General features: G+C 39.8%; 1 long non-coding RNA gene across 1 annotated transcript; it reads right to left on the bottom strand.

Annotated features, from left to right (window-relative positions):
- Positions 1 to 9,033: 9,033 nt before the first annotated feature.
- Positions 9,034 to 23,763, bottom strand: LOC124921822. Its single transcript, XR_007097720.1, has 3 exons — positions 23,489 to 23,763; positions 14,831 to 14,834; positions 9,034 to 9,044 (listed from the first exon to the last, which is right to left on the bottom strand). It is a non-coding gene; the product is annotated as an uncharacterized LOC124921822 (long non-coding RNA).
- Between the last annotated feature and the right edge of the window lie 745 nt (positions 23,764 to 24,508).

The following is a 24,508-nucleotide window of genomic DNA, read 5'->3' as shown; positions in this document are numbered from 1 at the left end:
AAACACTTGAAACAGAATCAAGTGCGTAAATGTTTACTTAGGTTTGAAGCTTAAGACGAAGAATGAGAAGATGACATAAATGAAAAGACACAGCAGTCTGTTTATGAATGTTCGGAGAAAACTCTCCTGCGTCACCCTTCTTCCAACCACTGGAAGGATTCACTATAATATGATTTGAATCAAATACAGTTTGCACACTTATCTCAATGTTGAACATAAAACACTCTATTCAACTTACAAGATGAAGAATATCACTCAGCTAAAGGATGCTTTGATTCTAACTTCTTCTTTAACACACAGTAAAAGTAAGAAGGCAGTTAACGGTTTCAATGTTCAAAAGATTGATTTCTCAATAATTTCAATACTTGGTTGATCGAGAAATTGATTGTCCGATTGGCGAGAGATTGTCCGTTGTCCTTGAGATTTGATCAATACTGAACAGATACCAACGGTCGAATCTTCATAATGATACGTGACACTCTTCCATTGGAACGCCTCCATAGTACACAACAGACTCTGAAATCATGGATCGTGGCCGTACACAACAGGAAGTGCGTCGAATATTTTTTACATATTTACCTGCAAAACAAGTAGTGGGAAGGATATTCGCTTGCGTGTCATTGGTTGATTGGTTGCATATGGCTGTCGTACTGATCTTCACTAGAAAGTGGAGCAGGAGTAGCGTACAGCTATAGCACGTGGGTAGGCGGGTGCTAGCTTCAAGCAATTGCTTAAGCATGGCATTAGACGTATTTCAATTAGAAGACCTCGTCTAATGAAATTAAACGTCCTTGTCTAATAATAGAATCCATTAGACCACCTGGTCTAATGGAATTAGACTTGCGTCTAATTACAATCATTTCAGACTAATCTGAAGGAGTTAGACTATACGTCTAACTTTGTCTTTCCATTAGACTGCACGTCTAACTCCACGAATTAGACTACACGTCTAATTACGGTTCTATTAGACTGCACATCTAACTCCACGATTTAGACTGCACGTCTAACTCCATGAGTTAGACTACACGTCTAATTACGGTTCTACTTAAGACTAATATGAAGGAGTTAGACTACACGTCTAACTTTCTCTTTCCATTAGACTGCACATCTAACTCCACGAGTTAGACTGCACGTCTAATTACGGTTCTACTTCAGACTAGTGTGAAGGAGTTAGACTACACGTCTAACTTTCACAATTCATTAGACTACACGTCTAACTCCATGAGTTAGACTGCACGTCTAATTACGGTTCCATTAGACTGCACATCTAATTACGGTTCCATTAAACTGTACGTCAAACTCCACGAGTTAGATTGCACGCCTAATTACCGATCTATTAGACTACACGTCTAACTCCACGAGTTAGACTGCATGTCTAATTACCATGCATCTAATAGCAAATCGGTCTAATGAACCTCAATAGAACCAAGTCTTATGAAATCTGATTTCGATACACTTGCATCAAAAACAGTTCGACACATAGATAATCCATTCATCATCAAAATTTCAATAGTCAAACTATTTCAACACTTAGTCAAAATAATTTGACCCAACATAGCACTTACAGCCAAAGATCCTATGATGCCGGACATTAGGAACTCTATCATGGTATATTTAATATGGTGTTTTAGTTAACCGTTTTGTAATTAGAGGTCGATTTTGTGTATAACATGCAGTGTTGATAGCCTCGGGCCAAAAAAATTTAGCGATACCCGAATCGGCTATCATGGATCTTGCGGCTTCTTTGAGTGTTCGGTTTCTTCTCTCGGCCAATCCATTTTGTTGAGGTGTTCTAGCACTAAACAACTCGTGTCTAATACCGGAATCCTCAAGAAAAGTGGTTAAGGTACTGTTTGTAAATTCGGTTCCTCTATCACTTCTAATTTTATTTATTCTGATCGATTTCTCATTTTGCATTCTTATAAGCAGTTTAATCAGATTCTGTGTGGCTTGATTTTTAGATGCTAAGAATGTAACACAAGTGAATCTAGAGTAATCATCAACAACTACCATAGTTTAGTGCATACCACCTAAACTTGTGACACTAACCGGTCCAAATAAATCCATGTGAAGTAATTCTAAGCATCGGTTAGATTGAAGATTTTCTTTACTTTTAAAAGATGATTTTATTTGTTTTCCCATTTGACAGGCACAGCAGACTTTATCTTTTTCAAATATTATGTTTGGAAAACCATGAACTAATTTCTTAGAGCATTTAAAGTTTAATGTTTTAAAGTTCAAATGGTTTAGCCATTTGTGCCAGAGCCAATTCGGATCATTCCTAGCCATCATGCATACAGAATTTTCGGTTTTAGTTTTCCAGTCTACTTTGTAAATATTTCCTAGCCGATTTCCTGTTAGTAAAACATTGTCTTGAGTTTAACTAAGCATGCATGTTTATGAAACTCAACTGTATATCATATGTCACACATTTGACTAATACTTAATAAGTTAAAATGAAAGTTTTCAACTAAAAGTACATTGTTTATGGATATGTTGCCATGGACAATCTTACCCTTGCCCACGGCTCTACCTTTAGAGTTGTCGCCGAAAGTGATCATTGCACCGGCTTCAAGTACAATGTCTATCAGTAGTCCACTATTTTCGGTCATGTGTCTGGAGCATCCGCTGTTCAGATACCATTCCGAGTTTCCTAGCCGCTTACTCCTCCTAACCTGCAAAAAATAAGTATTTACACCGATTTGGTACCCACATTTACTTGAGTCCGTGATTGATTATTCCCTTAGGAATCCATACTTTAATAAGTCGGATAACTTTCCTAGTGTTAGTTCTAATTATTTTACCGGTATTCGGCTTGACATCTTGTCTGCCTATTAATACCTCATTGTGTCGTGGTTGTTGATTATTTCTTCGTGAGTGTATATCGGTTTGCTTTCTTACTGGCCGGTTGGCTTTCCTTCTCTCAAGATGAAGCCATTTTTCTGAATCAGTTGGTCCTACATATTTAATTTTTTTATCCGGTTTTGAATCATGGTTTATCTCTGTGTAGGTTGAAGAGCTCTTGACAAATCTTATGAAGGGAAGATTTCCTTTGTTGAGTTTCATCCCGTTGGAATATTTCCGTTTAGCCGATTTGCAACCCGTGTAGCCGAGCCCAAACATGTATTTTGGATGTCTTTGGTAAGTAGACATCTGGCTCACCGCTTCACTGGATTTCTTCCAGGCATCCATGACGTATTTTCTGTTTCGTTTTCTTCGGTTAATGGTTGAACTGTCTCCTTGAGTTTTTCATTCTCAAGAGATGGTTCAGTCGGTTCATACGTTGTGTTTCTGCTACATTCTCCGGTTTCAATGTTTGACCGGGTTGGTAGAGTTGTTGATAGGTTTTTGAACTCAGCGATCATGTCATTGAGTGCAGTAACTAGATCCTCTTTAGTGAACTCGTCACTAGAGAAGTCAAATTCTTCTTGAAGGTTAGGTACATCTTCTTCATTAGCCATGAAATAGGTAACCATTTCCTCATCGTTGTCGTATGCCCACTCACTTCCACCGTCAGAAGCTATTAGTGCCTTCTGAATTTCTTTTCCTTCAACGTTTTGCTGGTTGTCATTTCTTTGAGGTTGTCATTTCTCTGGTAGTTGTTTGCCGGTTTTTGGTCATCTCATCTCGGTCTTCTACATTCCGACCTGTAAGGACCCAAATCATCACAATTAAAACATCTTACATTGGATTTGTCGGCGTAATTATAGTTGTTGTTTGATGGTTGATTCTTTTTCATGAATCTTCCGAATTTCTTTGCGAGCATGGCCATCACGTCATCGCAGATCTGATCAGGATTCTTGACAGGTGCTGGATCGGCTGATATAGGAGCCAATTTTTCACCGATGTCATTAATGCTCTGGTTGCGGTTGAGGTTGAAGTTTCATCTTCAATCCAAGATCTCATCTCGAACTCGTAAGCTTTCAGATCCTCGAAAACGTCATGCAGTCTCATCTGCCCAAGGTTACTTGATTCTCGCATTACCATGGTTTTTATTTCCCATGCACTTGGTAAGGATCTCAGTGCCTTAATGATTACTTACTTGTTATCATATCTCCTTCCAAGTGTGTGCGTTTACCACACTAGTGAACCGATCACTGAACTCTTTCATGTTTTCTCCTAGCTTTATTCTGATATTTTCATACTTCTAAGTTGCCACCAGTATTTTATTTTATTTTGTCCTTTCGTTTCCTTCATGGATCTGGTTGATTGTTTCCCAGGTTTCCTTTGCATTCAGACAATCTCTAATTTTGCCGAAAGTGTTGTTGTCCAGAGATTTGTGGATATGCCTTATGAAATGGTTGTCCAAATTGTTTCTTTTTCTATCTTCAGCCGTCCATGCTTCTTTCTCCTTTTCAATCTTTTTAGGTCCAGCTTTCAGGATGGTGCTCATCTCATCATCCATTGTAATCAGATGAACGTACATTTGAATCTTCCAGTCACCGAATGCCTCATTGTTTAGCATCGGGGGCTTCTCATTGTGATTCATCTTTGCCAGCTTCTTTGATTGCTTGAGTGTTAAGATTCCTGCTCTGATATCACTTGTTAGGAACGGGATAGCCGATAGTGGACCGGGGTCGGCTAACGGTAATCGCTTAAACAGAACACACGTCAATTGGCACTAATCTGGTTAGAGATTAGAACCGTTCTTAACACTACACAGGTTGTCACAAATCTTGAACTGGGTTCAAGGGAGGAAATATTTGTTTCAACCTGAAGCAGCTGTGCACAATTCAGTTGAGGAAGGTAGAAAGGAGAATTCGGTTTAAGTGGAGTGAGTTCGGTTCGGTTGATATGAGGGAATAGCCGGTTCGGTTAGACAGACAGAAAGTAAAGAACACAAGACATATTTGTTATGGACGTTCGGAGAAAAACTTTTCTACGTCACCCTTTCTTCTTAAATAGTGATAAGGATATTCACTAATAAATATTCAAACACACACTACGATTAAGTCTTATTTATTGTGATACGATCGGTTTTATCTATAGAGACGGGGGTCTGACTATTGAAGAAGGCTTATGAAAAACGGTTTGAAGGAAATCTTGTTAAGGATTTACTTTCTATTTTATTCTACGCAAATACTTGTAAACACTTGAAATAGATTCAAGGCGGAATTGTTTACTTGGGTTTGAAACTCAAGATGAAAAATGTAAAGATGACAGAAAGAAAACGACACAGTAATTTGTTTATGGATGTTCGGAGCAAACTCTCTTACGTCACCCCTTCTTCCAACCACCGGAAGGATTCACTATAATAAGATTCGAATCAAATACAGTTTACACACTCACTTAGCTCACTATTGAACAAAACACTTTTTGTTCAATTTACAAGATGAAGAATATCACTCAGCTAAAGGTGTTTTTGATTCTAGCTCTCTCTTGATTCACACACAGTACAATCAGGAAAGCAGCTTTCAGCTTAAAATATTCAAGAGATTGATTACACAGTAGATTGCACAGCAAAGTTCAAGTGTTAGTCGAAGAGAATGTTTGGCAAGTTCTGTAAAGTTGATTGTCCGTTGTCCTTGAGATATTATAAATACTTGAGCAGAGACTAACGGTCGAATCTTCAGAATGATACGTGGCACTCTTCCATTGGAAATTTTCCATAGTACACAGCAGGTCTGAGCACAAGGATCGTGGTCGTACTCCAAGAGGTAGTGCGCCGAATATTCTTCAGGGAATGTACCTGAAAACAAGTAGTGTGAAGGATATTCTCTTACGTGGCATTCATTGGTTGGTTGCATCTAGCTGTTGTACTGATCTTCACTAGAAAGTGGAGTAGGAGTAGTGTACAGCTATAGCACGTGGGTAGACGGGTGTTAGCTTCAAGCATACTACTTTAGCTTAGAATTAGACGTATTTCAGTTAGACGACCTCGTCTAATGAAATCAAGCATCTCCGTCTAAGAAAAGAGTCCATTAGACCACCTGGTCTAATGGAATTAGACTTACGTCTAATTACAATCACTTTAGACTAATTTGAAGGAGTTAGACTACACGTCTAACTTTCACTAATTAAACTTCAAGTCTAATTATTCACTAACCATTAGACTGCACGTCTAACTCCACTAAGTTAGACTGCACGTCTAATTCCGGTTCTACTTCAGACTTGTCTGAAGGAGTTAGACTACACGTCTAACTTTCACAATGCATTAGACTGCACGTCTAACTCCGCTGAGTTAAATTGCACGTCTAATTCCGCATACATTAGACTGCACGTCTAACTCCACTAAGTTAGACTTCACGTCTAATTCCGATATCTATTAGACTGCACGTCTAACTCAACGAGTTAGACTGCACGTCTAATTCCAAGATCTATTAGACTGCACGTCTAACTCCACTGTGTTAGACTGCACGTCTAACTCTACTGTGTTAGACTGCACGTCTAATTCCGAGAACTATTAGACTGCATGTCTAACTCTACTGAGTTAGACTGCACGTCTAATTCCGAGATTTATTAGACTGCACGTCTAACTCCACGAGTTAGACTGCATGTCTAATTTCGAGATCTATTAGATTGCACGTCTAACTCCATGAGTTAGACTACACGTCTAATTCCTAGATCTATTAGACTGCACATCTAACTCCACGAGTTAGACTACACGTCTAATTCCGAGATCTATTAGACTACACGTCTAACTCCACGAGTTAGACTGCACGTCTAATTCCGAGATCAATTAGACTGCACGTCTAACTCCATGAGTTAGACTGCACGTCTAATTCTATGATCTATTAGACTGCACGTCTAATTCTGTACATCTTATGCCAAATCGGTGTAACGAGCCTCATTAGAGCCAAGTCTAATGAAATATATTTTCGATACACTTGCATCAAAACGTATAAATCATTTTATCATCAAAATCCCAATAGTCAAATTATTTCAACACTTAGTCAAAATAGTTTGACCCAACAATTTCCCCCTTTCTGATGATGAAATTGAAAACCTGCATGAATATAATAAGATACGCATTCATCACATAAATAAGCAAAGCCCTGTTCACTTACATCATACTTCACAAACTTCCAAACACCAATATTCAAAACATTATCAAAGAAACATTGTTTGAGAGACTTAAGTAGAGTACGAGAAAAGAAGTTATTGTTCTTCCCTTTTTACGCGAGGATCGGTTGGACTCATGTCTTGACCGGTCAACATATTTTCAAAAGGAGGAAGAATGCGACCACCACGACCGCTTCCACTTGATCTCCCACCACGATCACCGCTGCTGGCACGACCTTTCAGATCACTACCAGACTGCCTACCACGACCACCACCACTTCTGCCTCCGCCTCGCTTGGTTGGCCTTGGGTTTTCATCGTTGATCAGCGCTCTTCTAGATCTAGTGTCGGTTGACACACCGTCACTTATTCTGCTAGGCTCACCTTGGGTGATTCGAGGTTGTTTTTCAGCATTAGCCTTCGCATTCTCTTTTGCTTGAAATTTTCGTGCAATTGAGTCAGCGAATTCCATTTGTTCACCATCGGTTCTTCCTAAGCATCCTTGAATTTCTATCATTTGATTCTTCACCAAACTGAGTTCCTCTAGAGTTTCTCGATGATGATTATCATTGATTTGCCTTTCAATGTTCATCATTTCAGATTGACGATTGAAGAGTTGCTTTTCAAATTTGTTGAATTTTGAGTTTGAGATATGAGTCTCACACGTGTTCTGCTTCAGAGTATCATTCAACTCATTAATAGCTTTGATCATCTCATCAAAATCCCTTCTTTCTTCTTCTTGGTTACTCAAAACATTTACCACGTTTGATCCCATAGATGCCATGTTCTTCTTAAGAGAAGAGAGCACAGACGTCATTTTCTTCAGAAGCTGGGTGCCCCTAGTAGAGGATTCTCCATCATATGAATTCTCTTGAGATTCTGCTGGCATGCTTTGAATTGGCTCAAAATGGGTATGAATCTGCATAGATTACTCCAGTTGATTCATTTCAAGCACGTTACCTGTCTTTTTTAGCTCTTCTTCTTCTATCAGTTCCCTTTCAGCCTGCAGAAATCTTTCATGCAGATCTCTTTTTATGTCAAGAGTATTCGCATTTCTTGGACTTTGATCATGTTCCCCCTCAAATGAGGAACTCTCGTCTTTATCAATGGAAGATTCCTCCTCTGATCTGATAGGTTCTGGCTGAGATACTTCAGCCTCCTTCTCTTGATCTTCCTCTGTTCTTACAACAGGGGATACAACAACTTCAACATCATTAGGAGCTTGGCAAACTCCTCAGCAATTTCTTCTTCAAAAACTTATTCTTTATTCATTACAAGAGCTTCTTCAGGCTCTTGAACAATTACTTCTTCTTCTAGATGGGGATTCTCTTGAATGGTTGGTCCAGAATACATCTTTCTTCAGCAGAAAGATTCCCAAATTCAATCAAGAGAGCAGTATCTAGCTCATCTGCATCATCATTAACATCAAATATATTCATCGGTTTATCATCATCAAAAGAATTTGCTCCAGAGCAATTACCGCCATGAACGTATTGGGTAACAACCGAGACGTAGCTGTCCATGATATCTTCCAGTCTTTTCAATACTTTCACTTCCACTTTAGAGCCTTTCTCAACAGGGTTAAAATTAGCCTTTCTGGCTTCAAGAATTGTGAATAATGCTCTTCCACTTAAGCATACTCAATGAGATCCTTTCTCTTTAGAGCTTCAGGCACATCTGAAGTTTTAGCCCACTTGAGAACCTTCTTCTCATTGGCTACACGCTTCTTCCATTCTCGGATGATTTCAGAATTTGATATGGCTTCATTTTACTTGGCAGACAATCTTTCCAGGGTCCAAGATTCAAATATTTCCATCTTTTTAACCGCAATGTCTTTGACTTGTTCTAACACGAGATCAACAATGCATGTTGCCTCCGATACTTCTTCGTTAATTGGGGTTTCAATATCTTTACCTTTTCCAACAACCAAGACGGGTCTTGGAGCAGGTCTGGGTTCACTGAAGACAATTCCACATGATAGCCTTGCGGAACGCATCAATTCGTATGCTGATTGGGGTTTCTTACACAGGTCAGCAGGGAGCTCTACACGAGTAACCTTCCCGACTATAAAGGAATCTTTTTCAGCAGATTTACCAGCAACAAGGGTAAGATCTACACCTTGTTATGGTTGAGCAGTTTCTGTAGCTCTTGCGGCTACTTGATCAGGTTGAATAACAGGAGACACGGTCCTGTTAGCATTTTCACTATTTGGACCAGCTGACTCAACAGCGGGCCCTTCAGCAGATTCTTTTACCGGAGTAAAAACAGATTCATCTTGTTCCATTGTAGGAACATCAAACTTCGGCACACCGGCCAAGGGAGAAGAGGAGGTTACCTTCAATGATTTAGACGCGTGGGGTGCCTTCGACTTCTTTTCTTTTGAGACACTAGATCTTGAGGGTTTTCTCATAATGGTCGCCGGAGAAGACAAGGAGGACATGGGAGTAGCAGCAAGTACACCTGGACCTTGCCTGATTCTTGAATCGATTGATTCAGAATCCTTGTTTGTGGAGGTTTTTCAGACTGGAGGAACTAGCCTCCAATTCATTCACAGTCTTTGATTTCTTTGCTCCTGTTGACATAATGGAAGCAGACGGCTGTCTGGATCGAGTAGTATGCTTACCACTTGTCTGATAACTAGATGCACCTAAGGCAGATTCTATATTGTCTTTCATCCTCATCAGGGTGCTAGAAACTGTAAAGGAAGAGAATACCCTAGGAGAATTGATTTGCTGAGGATCACCCATCGGAACCCCCAAATGCTCCGATAATCGACTCAGCTAAGCCGCGAAAGTTATGCTTTCCTTGTTTGCCTGGCAGATAGAAAAGCTAAGGTTCTGGAACAGAGTAGAAGCCCAGTTTACCTGGATTCCTTATGAAATAGCGCACATATAGTCAAAGCAATCTTGACTATAGAGATGGAAGGAACCGGCCTTCCCTTGGAGCGCCTTAGCCACCACGTCATTCAGCAGAATAAAGTGGGGTTTTAGAATCTTCTTGTTCCCATTTACATGAATTATCGAACCATCGGCAGAAAAAGCCTTCTTCATCTCCTGCATTATATCGGATGAAAGAATCATGTCGAACGTGCGCCCCTCCGTCGGAAGTTCAAAGAACTCCGCATATACAGATTCATCGAAGGATATTTCCATGCCGTTGACGTTTTCTACAATAGATTCGCCCACCATTGTTGCAGATTTGAAGAACTCGCGAACTTCTTTTTCATAGAAAATGAATGGACCTCCAAGATACTTCCTTAACCCAGAATACTCTAGGGTTATGAATATGTCCACCACTTCCGGCTGATCGAAAGTGTAGACAGATGGAAAATCCACCTGCAATGTACAATGACCCAGAGTTATTCTCTTGTTCACCATTTTTAGAGGAATATGAACAGACACAGGATTTTAGAGAGATTTAGAGAGAAGGATGCAAAGAAACTAGGGTTCTTAAGAATATCGAGAGATGAAAAGCTTTCAAACTCATGCAATGATGTCCTTATATAGACAAGGACACGATTTTCAGAATAACCGTCACTTTTCTTAGGGATAAAGCCCATTAATTAATGTTAGACGTCCTTTCCGAAGAGTCGTCATTAAAATGAGGGTATATTAGTCATTCTCTCTAAACTTGAAAGACACGTGTCTTCATGTTGTTAAGAGATGACTGTTTAATATTTGAGCGGGAAAAACAGATAGCTCTTCACGTGGGACAGTTGTCCTTGATCAGTCTAATCGGCACGTAGTTAGACGTTTTTCTTACTGCACAGATCCATACAACTAAACGTCTATTAGACGGATGGGTCCATTAGACGCATACGTCTAATTCTGTGTTGTAAAGCATACGTCTAATATCTATTAGACGTGTACGTCTAATTCCACATAAACACCACGTGTTAGACGTGTGTTTGATTAGACGTGAGCATCCTCTTGCTAATGACATAAAAACGTCTAACGACTATTAGACGTGTACGTCTAATCGCGTAGGTTTTGAACCTCAACATTTAGACTTAGATGTATAGATTGTGAGCAAAAATACGTCTAAGTACAGACCGTTTCTTTTAGACACCCTTATCTAATAGACCGATTAAGGTCATTCGTCTAGAGAGTATCTTTTCTTTCAAAGAAATTTTCCCTCTCATTTTGTATAGGGACAGAAAAACATGTAAAAACAGTTTTTGTGGTCCAAAGACCAAAAAAATTTTAACATTTATTCTACTGGAATGGCAAATGCCATTGTTGATCTTCTGGGCTGTATACTCAAAAGAGTATTATTCCTGCTTCCTTCCAGCATTCCTCCTGCATCACCTACAAAATAAACTATTTACATACTTTGGTACCCATATTCAATTGGGTCCTCGATCAATTAGTCCCTTAGGAATCCATATTTGAGTTATTCTAATGGATTTCCCAGTTTGTGTTGTGATTAATGTATAAGATTTTGACTTAGAAGATGACTTCTTTCTAGCCACTGATCCTTTAACTTTTGAAGAAGATTTTCTTTTAAAACTCCTTGACTTTGAGTCAGGTTTTAGATTCCCAGACTTTCTGGTTGCTTCTAACTTATTCTTCAGCCAGCTAACAGTCGGCGGAATATAAGTTATTTCGTTTTTGAAAGCCACTTCTACCTGAATAGGATCAGATTCCATGTCAGTCATACTCCCTTTGACAAAGCTTATTGGCTTAAGCTTGTCAGATGTTGAGTTTGACTTTTTACATGACAGGTTAGGGTCATTGCTATCAAATCCCAATCCGGATCTAGATCCAGCAGGTTTTAACTTGCTGATCTGATATTTGACAGCTTCTCCAGACCTTGTCCATGCACATACAACATAGTTTAACCTTTTGTTTTCAAATAAAAGAGTTTGAATCTGTTCTTTGAGCATCTCATTCTCAGATGAGATCTCTACAACCTTCTTTTCAAAAACATTTGATTCTTCAGTTTGAAATAAAGTAGGTTTAAGTAATTCTGGTGAGGATTTAGTTTCATTTAGGGATTCTGCTAACTTTCTGTACTCGATGACCATGTTATATAGTGTAGCTACCAATTGTTCCCTTGAAAACCTTTCGGAAGAGAAGTCAAATACCTCAGTCTCCTGAGTCTCTTCTTCATCTTCTCTTGCCATGAAGCAGGCCACCTCTTCGTCATCACTTTCACTGGATGAGAAGTAGGAGCCACGGTTGCTTCGCTGGTTCTTCCCATCACCGGCCATAAGAGCCTTCAGCTCCTTTCCATCATCCTTTGCATCTTCTCATTTCGGCTTCCGGCATTCCAATGCATAATGACCTTTAATACCACAGTTAAAAAATGTGACGTTAACTTTAGGTTTTCTATTATCATTAGAATTTGAAGAATTTGAGTTAGAGTTGCTCTTCTTCATGAAGTCGCCAAACTTCTTCACAAAGAGAAACATGGCGTCGTTGCTCAGCTGCTGAGCCTCCATCGTCACATCCGGAGCGGTTGGTGGCTCTTCAGCAGTCACCAGCGCCTTGGCAATAATAACAGATGTGGGTTGATCTTCCTCCATCCTACAGTTCAGCTCGAACTCATAGGCCTTGAGGTCAGCAAAGAGATCGAAGAGAGAGATCTTGTTAAGATCTTTGGATTCTCTCATCGCCATCGTCTTTATGTCCCATTCCCTTGGAAGAGCACGCATGACCTTAATAGAAATCTCTCGGTTACTATAGGTTTTGACTAAGATAGATAGGGAGGAGACAATCTTGCTAAATCTGGTGTTGAAATCGTTCATTGTTTCACCAGGACGCATCTTGAAACTGTCAAACTGTTGAGTGGCAACCATGATCTTGTTTTCCTTGGTTTGCTCGTTACCCTTACACAGTTGGGTGAGTCTGTCCCAGACCTCTTTAGTAGTATCACATTAGATAATATAGTTGAACATGATATCATCGAGAGATCTGTACAGAACATCAAAAGCCATGTTGTTGAGGTTGTTCTGCCTTTTTTCTTCTGCAGTCCAGTCAGCTTTCTCCTTATCAATCTTGATAGGACCTTCTGTGATGACACTCCACATGTCGTCATGAAGAGAAGAAAGGTGGGCACGAACTCTTTTCTTCCAAACAATATAGTTTTCACAAGAGAAGGTTGGAATGGTTGTAGCACTGGCATCTTTGGTTATGGTTGACATTTTTCAGGAAAGGCTTGAAAATAGAAACAGTGCTCTGATACCAATTGATAGGATCGGCTTTATCAATAGAGACAGGGGTCTGACTATTAAAGAAGGCTTATGAAAAACGGTTTGAAGGAAATCTTGTTAAGGATTTACTTTTTATTCTATTCTACGCAAATACTTGTAAACACTTGAAACAATCTTAAAGCGGAATTGTTTACTTGGGTTTGAAGCTCAAGATGAAAAATGTAAAGATGACAGAAAGAAAACGACACAGCAATTTGTTTATGGATATTCGGAGAAAACTCTCTTACGTCACCCCTTCTTCCAACCACCGGAAGGATTCACTATAATAAGATTCGAATCAAATACAGTTTACACACACACTTAGCTCACTGTTGAACAGAACACTTTCTGTGCAATTTACAAAATAAAGAATATCACTCAGCTAAAGGTATTTTTGATTCTAGCTCTCTCTTGATTCACACACAGTACAATCAGGAAAGCAGCTTTCAGCTTAGAATATTCAAGAGATTGATTACACCGTAGATTGCATAGCAAAGTTCAAGTGTTAGTCGGCGAGAATGTATGGCAACTGTAAAGTTGATTGTCCGTTGTCCTTGAGATATTATAAATACTTGAACAGAGACTAACGGACGAATCTTCAGAATGTTACGTGGCACACTTCCATTGGAAAGCCTCCATAGTACACAGCAGGTCTGAGCACAAAGATCGTGGTCGTACTCCAAGAGGTAGTGCGCCGAATATTCTTTAGGGAATGTACCTGCAAAACAAGTAGTGTGAAGGATATTCTCTTACGTGGCATTCATTGGTTGGTTGCATCTAGTTGTTGTACTGATCTTCACTAGAAAGTGGAGCAGGAGTAGTGTACAGCTATAGCATGTGGGTAGACGGGTGCTAGCTTCAAGCATACTGCTTTAGCTTAGCATTAGACGTATTTCAGTTAGACGACCTCGTCTAATGAAATCAAGTATCTCCGTCTGAGAAAAAAGTCCATTAGACCACCTGGTCTAATAGAATTAGACTTACGTCTAATTACAATCACTTCAGACTAATCTGAAGGAGTTAAACTACATGTCTAAGTTTCACTAATTAGACATCACGTCTAATTATTCACTAACCATTAGACTGCACGTCTAACTCCACTGAGTTAGACTGCACGTTTAATTCCAGTTCTACTTCAGACTTTTCTGAAGGAGCTAGACTACACGTTTAACTTTCATAATGCATTAGACTACACGTCTAACTCCGCTGAGTTAGACTGCGCGTCTAATTCCGCAAATATTAGACTACACATCTAACTCCACTGAGTTAGACTGCACGTCTAATTCCGAGATCTATTAGACTGCACGTCTAACTCCACGAGTTAGACTACACGTCTAATTCCGAGATCTATTAGACTACACGTCTAACTCCATTAAGTTAGACTGCACGTCTAATTCTGAGATCTATTAGACTGCACGTCTAACTCCACTGAGTTAGACTACACGTCTAATTTCGAGATCTATTAGACTACACATCTAACTCCACGAGTTAGACTGCACGTCTAATTCCGAGATCTATTAGATTGCACGTCTAACTCCACGAGTTAGACTGCACGTCTAATTCCGAGATCTATTAGACTGCACATCTAACTCCACTAGTTAGATTGCACGTCTAATTCCGAGATCTATTAGACTACACGTCTAACTCCACGAGTTAGACTGCACGTCTAATTCCGAGATCTATTAGACTGCACGTCAAACTCCACGAGTTACACTACATGTCTAATTCTGTGATCTATTAGACTGCACGTCTAACTCCACGAGTTAGACTTCACGTCTAATTTTGTGCATTTGATGCCAAATCGGTCTAATGAGCCTCACTAGAGTCTCATGAAATATAATTTCGATACACCTGCATCAAGACGTATAAATCATTTTATCATCAAAATCACAATAGTCAAACTATTTCAACACTTAGTCAAAATAGTTTGACCCAACATACTACTCGTCGTTCACCTTACAATCACTTACACAATTATGTAATACACTTTCACAACAGATTGATTAAACGTTTACAATGGTTTCACTTTGATCAAGAGAGCTGTAAGAAATCAGATGCTTTTCAGATTTGATCAGGTGAAAAATTGATTTGAGAGCTCGCGTGTTATTATCTTTAATGCCTTTGGCTTCCTTTTATATAGGAAATATGACAACGGTCATATTTCTCTCTCATTTGTTTATTGGTCAGCCGAGTCGGCTAGAGTAGGTAGCTTTGCTTTTTGTACATGTGGCAGCCATGCATGAGAGCAGTCGCCTGCATCGTGAAAGTTGTTTGTAAACTTGGGTAAAATCTGCAATCATTAGATTTGCCTCATGCCTTATATCAGATCCTTCTTTGCATGTTTCCAAGATATTTTAGTTACGTCATCTTCAGATTATTCGTTACTTTGAATAATCTTCCCGTTGATCTTGGGATCTTCGACGCATTGCACTAACCGAATATTTTCGATTTAACCGTTCTGGTCGAGTTTGAGGCTGAGCCGAACCGGTTCAACTTTGGTAGCCGATTTTGTTTAACTGAGGTTAGGTCCGGTTGGACTTCTTGTTTTGGCCAGATGATGAGTTTAGCCGATCTTGTTTCCCTAATTCGGTTGAAGGTGTTCCTGCAGATAAGTTTGAGGATGGATTTGGTTTTTTGGAGAGTCAATAAATTAACTATCTTAATTTTTCTAACAGTTAAGTTCTCACAGCTTGAATCAGTTCCATTATCAGCTAAACTCCCTCTGACAAAGTTTATTGGCTTAAACTTGTCTGTTGCTTGGTTTAACTTTTCAAAAGACTTGTCTGGGCTGGAATTGTCAACTCATAAACCGGATTTGCATCCAACAGGCCTCAGCACACATATTTGTTGTCTGACTTCATCTCCAGATCTTGTCCAGGAACTGACCACATATGTCAAACGTTGGTTTTTAGAAAACAGTGTTTGGACATTTTCCTTGAGCTTCTCGTTCTCAAATGAGAGCTCAGCCATTTTGTTTTGAAAATCTTTTGATTCAGAAGTTTGTGATGAAGGAGAGTTATCAGTTTCATATTTCAATCTCATTTCATTACAAGAGTTTGACAACTTCTTGTACTCAATGACCATGTCATTAAGTGCAGTAGTTAATTCATCTCTTGTAAACTCTTTAAAGGAGAAGTCAAATACCTCATATTCTTCCTCTACCATGAAGCATGTAACGTTTTCATCATCGTTGTCGCTGGATGATGAACCATCTAAGTCGTTGTCGGTCCACTTGCTTTGCTTTCAGCAGCCATGAGAGCCTTCTTCTCCTTTTTGTTCTTCTTCATGAATTTGTCGATTTTCTTTACGAAAAGAGTCATGGCATTGCTGCTAATATGCTCAGCAGTAGTCTTCATAGCAATGACAGTAGGTGGCTCCTCAGCAGACATCGTCGCCTTGGTAGAGATGGCAGATGTGAAGACTCATTTTCATTCCTAAAGTTTATTTCAAACTCGTAGGCCTTCAGATCGGCTAGCAAATCATATAGCTCATCTTGTTGAGATATTTATATTCTCTCATCATCATCGTCTTGATATCCCACTCTCTAGGTAGAGCACGCATGACCTTGATCGCAACCTCTCTGTTGTTGTAAGTCTTGCCCAGAGTGGATAGAGAAGTGATAACCTTACTAAATCTTTCATCGAACTCAGTCATCGTCTCTCAGGACGCATCTTGAAGTTATTGAACTGTTGTGTGGAAACCATGAGTCTGTTTTCTTTGGTTTGCTCGTTGCCCTCACACAGTTGAGTCAGCTTCTCCCAAATATCTTTGGTAGTGGGGCATGTGATGATCTTGTAGATGATGTCTTTTGCCATGTTGTCGAGATTGTTCATTCTCTTATCTTCACTGGTTCACTCAGATCTAGCATTCTTAATATTTATCGGACCTTCGATGATGACAAACCACATGTCATCATCTATGGAAGCTAGATGAGCGTGGACTCTCGCCTTCCACATGATATAGTTTCCCTTTGAGAACTTGGGAACCGTGTTGGTGACAGCCATAGACATGATTCAGATTCATATTTATGCTTGAGAATAGAAAACGAGGTTCTTACCACTTGTTGGGATCGGTACTATCAATAGAGACTAGGGTCTTACTATTGTTAACAGCTTACGATAAACGATTCGATAATAATCATGTGATGGATTAGTATCTGTATCTATTCTACGCAAATCCTCTAAACTCTTGAAACGGATTAAAGTGCGGAAACAGTTTGTTGGATTTGAAGCTTCAGACAGATGAATGTAAATGGTAGAAAGTAAAGAACACAGAGTTTGTTTATGGATGTTCGGAGTAAACCCTCCTACGTCACCCCTTCTTCCTCAACCGGAAGGATATCCACTAGAAGGCTTTGATTTGTATAGAATACGCTACACAAACCCAGTCAGAAACAAGGACTTAATTGACCGCCTGTTCTGAACTCCTAGCACACATTGTTGAATAGAACACCATCTATTCAACTTACAACACATTGTTAATTACTATCAAATAATCTAGTAACTTATCTCTCAACTTCGCGTAGTGAATTACAAAATACACTTGAGAATAAAATATCTAGAGAGAGTAAGTTGATTTAAGAAATCAAGCTTGTAGAAGTCTGATGATTCAATGAGAGAGAGCTTCAGCTTCTGTCTTGTGATTCCAGTGATTCGTCTGTTGTCCTTAGGCAGTTATTTATTCTTGAAAAGAAATAACGGTCGAATCCTCCTTTTGGACATGTGTCCTCTTTTTGTTGAATTTACTATCCTCGGGAGGTACTGGGTAGTACAGCAGGAAAATATTCTTGAGATCGTGGTAGTACAGAGTGTAGGACGTCATCTGATCATCATAGACGTCCATCTGCCTAGACATTAGACACCTTCATCTGCTCAAGTTAAACTTCTAACTATGCGCGTTGAATTTGAGACGTTTGATCGCGCGCGTTGACTTTGAGTTGTGTCTGAAATAATAAAACTATAATTATTAATTTTCACCTGTTGAGATTTAAACCCAAGTCACTCGGGTGACAGGCAGGTGTACTTACCACTACACCACATACGATCTCATTTATATAACTATATATTTTATAATTGATATGACTAACAATAATTGAACTTAGTTTTATCCATTTATTATCAAAAACCATTTCATTAATAATCGAAATAAAGTATGTTAAATTATTTTAAATTAATTAAAAACTTAACCCAACAATGTCTCTTGATACGTGTCGGGTTGAGTCTATAAAAAGGGTGTCTTGTATTCCTAAAATATTTCATATCTTCTTTGAGTTGTCTAAAACCCTAAAAATTTCTCTACCATCTCTCTAGAATCGGGCTTTCTTTTTCATTATTTACTCTTAAACCCTAAAATGACTAAGAAAATAGTTTCCTTCGCTTAAAACACAATGTAGGTAGAATTTGAATCTGTATATGCATATGGGCTGTCGGAGATGGTGGCAATGTTCAGAACTTTAGAGGCTTCCGGTCTCAAGAAGTTTCTTGGCGGACCGTTCATTCTTCACGACTTGAAGGTGCGTGAGTTCTTTGATTCTGCGAAGCTGGTTGGTGACTCTATTTCAGCAACGGTGAAGGACGCTGACATATCTATCACCAGAGCTCTTTTTGCCCAGATTCTTGGGCTTCCGACGGAAGGCCTTACTACCTTCGACGAGGTTCCTTCTAAGGATATTTTGGAGATGCAAGCCATCTTTTCAGAAATCTCTAGTCATGTTAACATTCTTGGGAAGAAGAAGTATCTCAAATTTGAGTAATGTTTTCTTAACGACATTGCTGTCAAGTCTCTTCACGGGAAACTATGGTCGTTCGACGCCTACACCTAGGAGAGATTCAAGATTATAGTGGTCATATCAAAGGGAATGGTTATAAACTGGTCATTCGTATTATTCTTTACTCTTTACTTAATGATGTCTGCGCCACACAAGTAGAGTGTGGGTTTTTCAATCCAACTCAGTTGGGTTCTAGAGCATCTGAAGGTGCCCTTGGGAAAAGGTGCCAACATTAATGCTAGCAGGATCATGACAACCAGCACGGTTGGGAACTATATCATCAGAATAAAGGTGGTCAAAGAAACCAAATCCACATCATCATCCCAACAGACGAGTGGTCAGTCGAACACTCTATCCAAACGTCCTTCAACCTCTGATCGTTCGGCTCCAGCAAAGAGAGTAAAGTTGAGGATGCAGGAATCAACCGCTAGTTTAACCAGCTAGAAGAGGGCTTATATTGGAGAAACCCTAAAGGTTGCCTTTGTTGCAAAGAAGGCCAGACTAGAAGAAATTCATACTAGAGAAGTTCCTTCTTTGGTAGCATTTGTCCTGCCTCCGGACGTTGTGTCTTCTGAGGCCTCTTTCGAGCCCGTAGGCCAAACCGTTTTCAAGGTACCCTCCTTACCTATTTTGGTCATAGAGCCCATTATGGTTCCTATTGTGGAACAAGGTGTTGAACCAACTGCTAAGACAGTTGGACAATCTATTGAGAAAAGACATGGGGAATACGTCATAGTCTCCCCTACCGCACCAGTGGTTTTTGAAGCTTCTGGTCAAGATGGTGTTCCTACAACTGTTCAGACGGCTTCATCTCCTGCCAAGGAGTCTTCTGCTACTCTTGTAGTAGAGCAGGAGGTTGTGCCTTCGTCTAATGCTGCTGAAATATAAGGAACTACTAGTTTGACTGTTGAGCAGACCAATGAATCAGCACCTATTCAGGCGGTTGATGGTCCTGTTGCAGCTATTCCAGTAGATTATTTTCCTAAGGTAACATCTCTTATAACTTGTGCCTCTCCAGTATCCATTCTAAGATAGGTCTGAGTTGCTCAGGGCATTGACTTCAAGGAACCTGTTCCAGCTTCCACACATGTCGTAGTTGCAGGGAAGGGAAAAGACAAGTCTGATTACATTCCCGAACTTTCGTCCGAAGTATATCAGACAATTGATCTCATTCTTAAGGAGGTTGAGCTTGCTGTCTCAAAAAGAATCAAACTATTTGATAAGTGGTGCAGCATAAGGCTCAACACACGTTTCGAAGAGGTCCTCAAGCTTTCAAATTACTCTAAGCACTGTAAGGAGTTGCTGAAGATGGAGAAATCTGTCATAGCTTGGACCCACACCAAAGACGTCAACGAAGCTCTTAAAATAAGAAAGCTAGTTGCATTAATCGCTAGAGGGCGCGCTCTCTTACCCATCTTCTGTCAAAGGGAATAAAATTATAACCCTTTGGACAAAACGACAGAAACAGATGGGAAAATTATCAAATGTCTGCAATTAATTTTGGATTCTTACAGTTCCACGGCTCTCTATTTTATTCATGGCATAGAGTCATTCAAAATTGATGAACTTCGGAACAAGGCGTCTCGAGCAAAGCTGAACTGCTCGGACGATGCTGAGCATATGTCATTCATTGATGAGATGTCGTTTACTCATGGTATGTCGCATTATATATCTACTGTTGAGCAACTGCTCTCGGTGGTTGAAGAGTAGACGGCTTTTCACATCATCGAGCAGCAACGGTTGTCTATTGAAGAAAGGTGGTTCTTTGCTCTTCACTCTGCTGAGCAGCTGCTTCCTACTTCTAAAGAGCAGCAGACAATCCCTTTTGTTGAGAATGAGCTTTCTCCAACTGCTGAGCTGCAGCTTCCGTCTGCTTATAAGGAACCATCTGAAGCTACTCCCCCTTGCGTCTGAGCAGAAGTAGAACTCGTATGTTGAGGAGGAACTCTCTAAAGCAGCTGAGCAGCTTTCAACCCCTGTTTCCAAGAAGGCGTCTAAAGCAGATGTTGCTCAGCTTTCTTCCTCTTCATCCGAAGAGCAGGCATCCAAGGTCGTTGTGCAGATCTCATCAGACGAGGAGACATTTGAAGAGAAGCGATCCTCTCACAAGTCCAAACGTTCCTCCCCATCACCATCCAAGAAGTCTCTCCCTGATAAAACCTCCAGCACTGAAGATATATCGGGATTTATCAAGGATTTGCGCGATGAAATCAAAGGAGTAGGCGGTGAATCTCGGGCAATGGTCAATGTGCCTCGAGTCTCATTTCTTGATAAAGAACCAGAGAGGTCTATTCAAGTAAGTTTTCGACCTGAACCTATTTGTTCTGTTCCAGTTGGTTCTCATATGGTTTCTTCGACCCCCAATTCCCCTAAGGAGTGCTCTCCGGAAATGACAGATCTTCGGCACTTCATTTTGGAAGCTCTTGTGCCAATGCAGTAGAGCATCCATTCTATATCTAATAGGTTGTAGATTCTAGAAGAGTGGAAGTATATGAATGCATTTGCGACTGCAGATGCAAACAAAGAAATATTAAGGACTTCGGGTGATGTTTCGATGATCAGAAACCAGATGACCATGATGCAGTCTTATCTGGTCAATCAAAACATCGAGCTTCACAACAAAACAAAGTCTCTTATGGAATCCTTTGGTCTCCAGCTACTAGAAGTTTCCAAATCTCTCAAGTTGCGGAAGCTAAGCAAATCGAGGATGCTGACGCAATCTCTTGACGCTTCCAGGCTGAGGAAGATGAGGCTGCTAAAGTTGTCGCCCTCGCTGTTGCTGAACCTGATAATGTTAAAAAGGGAGAAGGTAAAAATCGAGGGAGAACTAACACTCGAGGTACTCGGAACAGGAGAAAGTCAGCCCAAGGTGGTCGAGGTAGCTGTCAAGAAGATCGAAGAGGTAGTCGTGGAGGTGGCCGCGGTGGAGGAAGTGCATGAGGAATAAGAGGAGGAAGTCGACTACAACAAATTATGTTCGGCGAAAAAGGCCTCGATGGCTGAAGCTTCAAGACTAAAAAGGGGGATCTAAAACCTTATATATTTTATTGAATTAATTTTAATCTCATGTTCTTAACTCAATTTTAACTTAGTTTTAACATCGTCAAAAGGGGGAAATTGTTATATTAAGTTAAATAAAGAAAAATAAAAATTAATTAAGAGAGAAATAATTAATTAAAGGAAAATGTCTTAATAAACTTATGTGAATAAGTTTAAATCAATATGACATACTTTTAATGATGTGGTCTGAACAAAACTAAGTTGTTCAAATTGTCTTTGTGTAGGTACAGCTCAAGAGACGTATGTCTTCAGACGTGTAGTCTGAAACAAGCGCGAGTAGACATCTCACTTCATTAGACGTGCAGTCTGAAGAAGCGTGAGCAGACGTCTCACTTTATCAGACGTGTAGTCTGAAGAAGCGCGAGCAAACGTCTCACTTCACCAGACGTATAGTCTGAAGAAATGCGATCAGACGTCTCACTTCATTAGACGTGTAGTCTGAAGAAGCGCGAGCAGACGTCTTACTTCATCAGACGTATAGTCTGAAGAAGCGCGAACAGACGTCTCACTTCATCAGACGTGTAGTCTGAAGAAGTGCGAGCAGACGCCTTACTTTAGCAACCGTCTAAAAGAAGTGCTCAAGTAGACGTCTTGCTTCAACAGCCGTCTGAAGAAGTGCGCGAGCAAACGTCTAGCTTCAACAGCCGTCTGAAGAAGCATTTGTCTTTCCGCTCATCTCATCAGCATTGACACCCTAAATTAAGTATGTCATCAAATCTCCCAAATTGTTCCTTAAGAGCAACAATGGACTGATCACTAGTTATTATAATCTCATATATCCTGCGATTCGCGTCTGAATTTCATATTTCCGTATATGAAACGGGGTTTACATATACTCAACGTTGTTGTTATAATTATTCCACCTTGAACACAACAAAGTATCTACCCCATAACTCAACCCTACAGACAACATGATTATATAAATTATATAAATTGTATTATGAAGGTTCATCATATCCTCTTATCTCTTTATGCTACCTTTACGCTTAATATTTTAGTTATTTACTCATTTTTTTAATTTTTCTTTTACTTATTATTAACTCACACAATCTAATTTTGTTACTTCATAAGAATAACTTGTTAACAAAATTTATCCATAATAAATAATTGTGCTGATCACTCTACTAAATATATTCACTATATTTAAAAAATAGTCACTTTTGATAAGTTTAACATAAGACAAATATTATCAATTGTAACTTATACTCTCTTTCAAACAAAATAATATGTCACTCTCAAGTTTCGTCGAGCCCCGAGGGTCCTCCGTGTGGGTTCAATTGGATGAATCTGTCAAGTCAAGGTCAACGTATGTAGCAGCGAAAGAACCAACCCTTGGCTTAAGCCTATTAAATATTTAGAGACCTAGACTGGAGTGAAATAGTAACAAGGTAGCCGTACTGGAAGGTGCGGCTGGATCACCTCCTTTTCAGGGAGAGCTAATGCTTGTTGGGTATTTTGGTGCTTCACATGAGTGAAACTTGGAGATGGAAGTCTTCTTTCGTTTCTCGACGGTGAAGTAAGACCAAGCTCATGGGCTTAATATCCTAGGTCGGAACAAGTTGATAGGATCCCCTTTTTTACGTCCCCATGCCCGCCGTGTGGCGACATGGGGGCGAAAAAAGGAAAGAGAGGGATGGGGTTTCTCTCGCTTTTGGCATAGCGGGCCCCCCGTAGGGGCTCGCACGACGGGCTATTAGCTCAGCGGTAGAGCGCGCCCCTGATAATTGCGTCGTTGTGCCTGGGTTGTGAGGGCTCTCAGCGTAAATCTTTGCCTATTAGGCAAGAGGATAGCAAGTTACAAATTATGTCTCGGTAGGAACATTCTAGTTAAAAGAGGTGTTCAGGCGCAAAGTGGATGCTCGGATTTTCTCATTCAAGGGTTCCTCTCCTTCTTTTAGTCAATAGGGCGAGCTTGAGCCTTTAAAGCTTTCCCTCCTTTAGCTTCAATAATTGACTGGTGATAGTTCAAGCCTTACTGAAAGCCAGAGTCTGTAATCAGTCCATTTGTTCCCCGTAACAGAAAGCAAGACTTTCCCGTTCTGACCGATGCATCCAGAGGAGGAACTAACTCGACCAACGGGAGAGAAACGAAAGGAAATGGAAAGAGGCAGAAATGCTTTCAGGATAGTTAAAATAAAGTAAAAATGGAGTGTAAGGTCCTAAATTTGACCAAATTATTCCCAGAGGAGAGGATCTGCTGTCCCCTTGGGCCCATGGTAGAGGCATCCTTCAATAGTATAAAAAGATCTTCACTCATAAATACAATCTGAAACCTTGATCCATTGCTTCAACCCATAAAAAAATCGTTCAAACCTGTTTCGAGGAACCAAAAGTCAAATGAACAAGGTTAGATGTCAACTATTTTTTTCTCCACATGTAATAATACTTTTAACTCTATCACGCATTAATTAATTTTATATACACATGTATTTTTTATAATTATTATGAATTAATTTTAATTTATTTGCAACGTATATTTCTTTGACG

Source organism: Impatiens glandulifera, chromosome 1 (assembly GCF_907164915.1).
Source record: "Impatiens glandulifera chromosome 1, dImpGla2.1, whole genome shotgun sequence".
Taxonomy (NCBI): domain Eukaryota; kingdom Viridiplantae; phylum Streptophyta; class Magnoliopsida; order Ericales; family Balsaminaceae; genus Impatiens; species Impatiens glandulifera.
The sequence above is the reverse complement of the archived record's forward strand: the minus strand, read 5'-3'. Positions and strand labels throughout refer to the sequence as shown.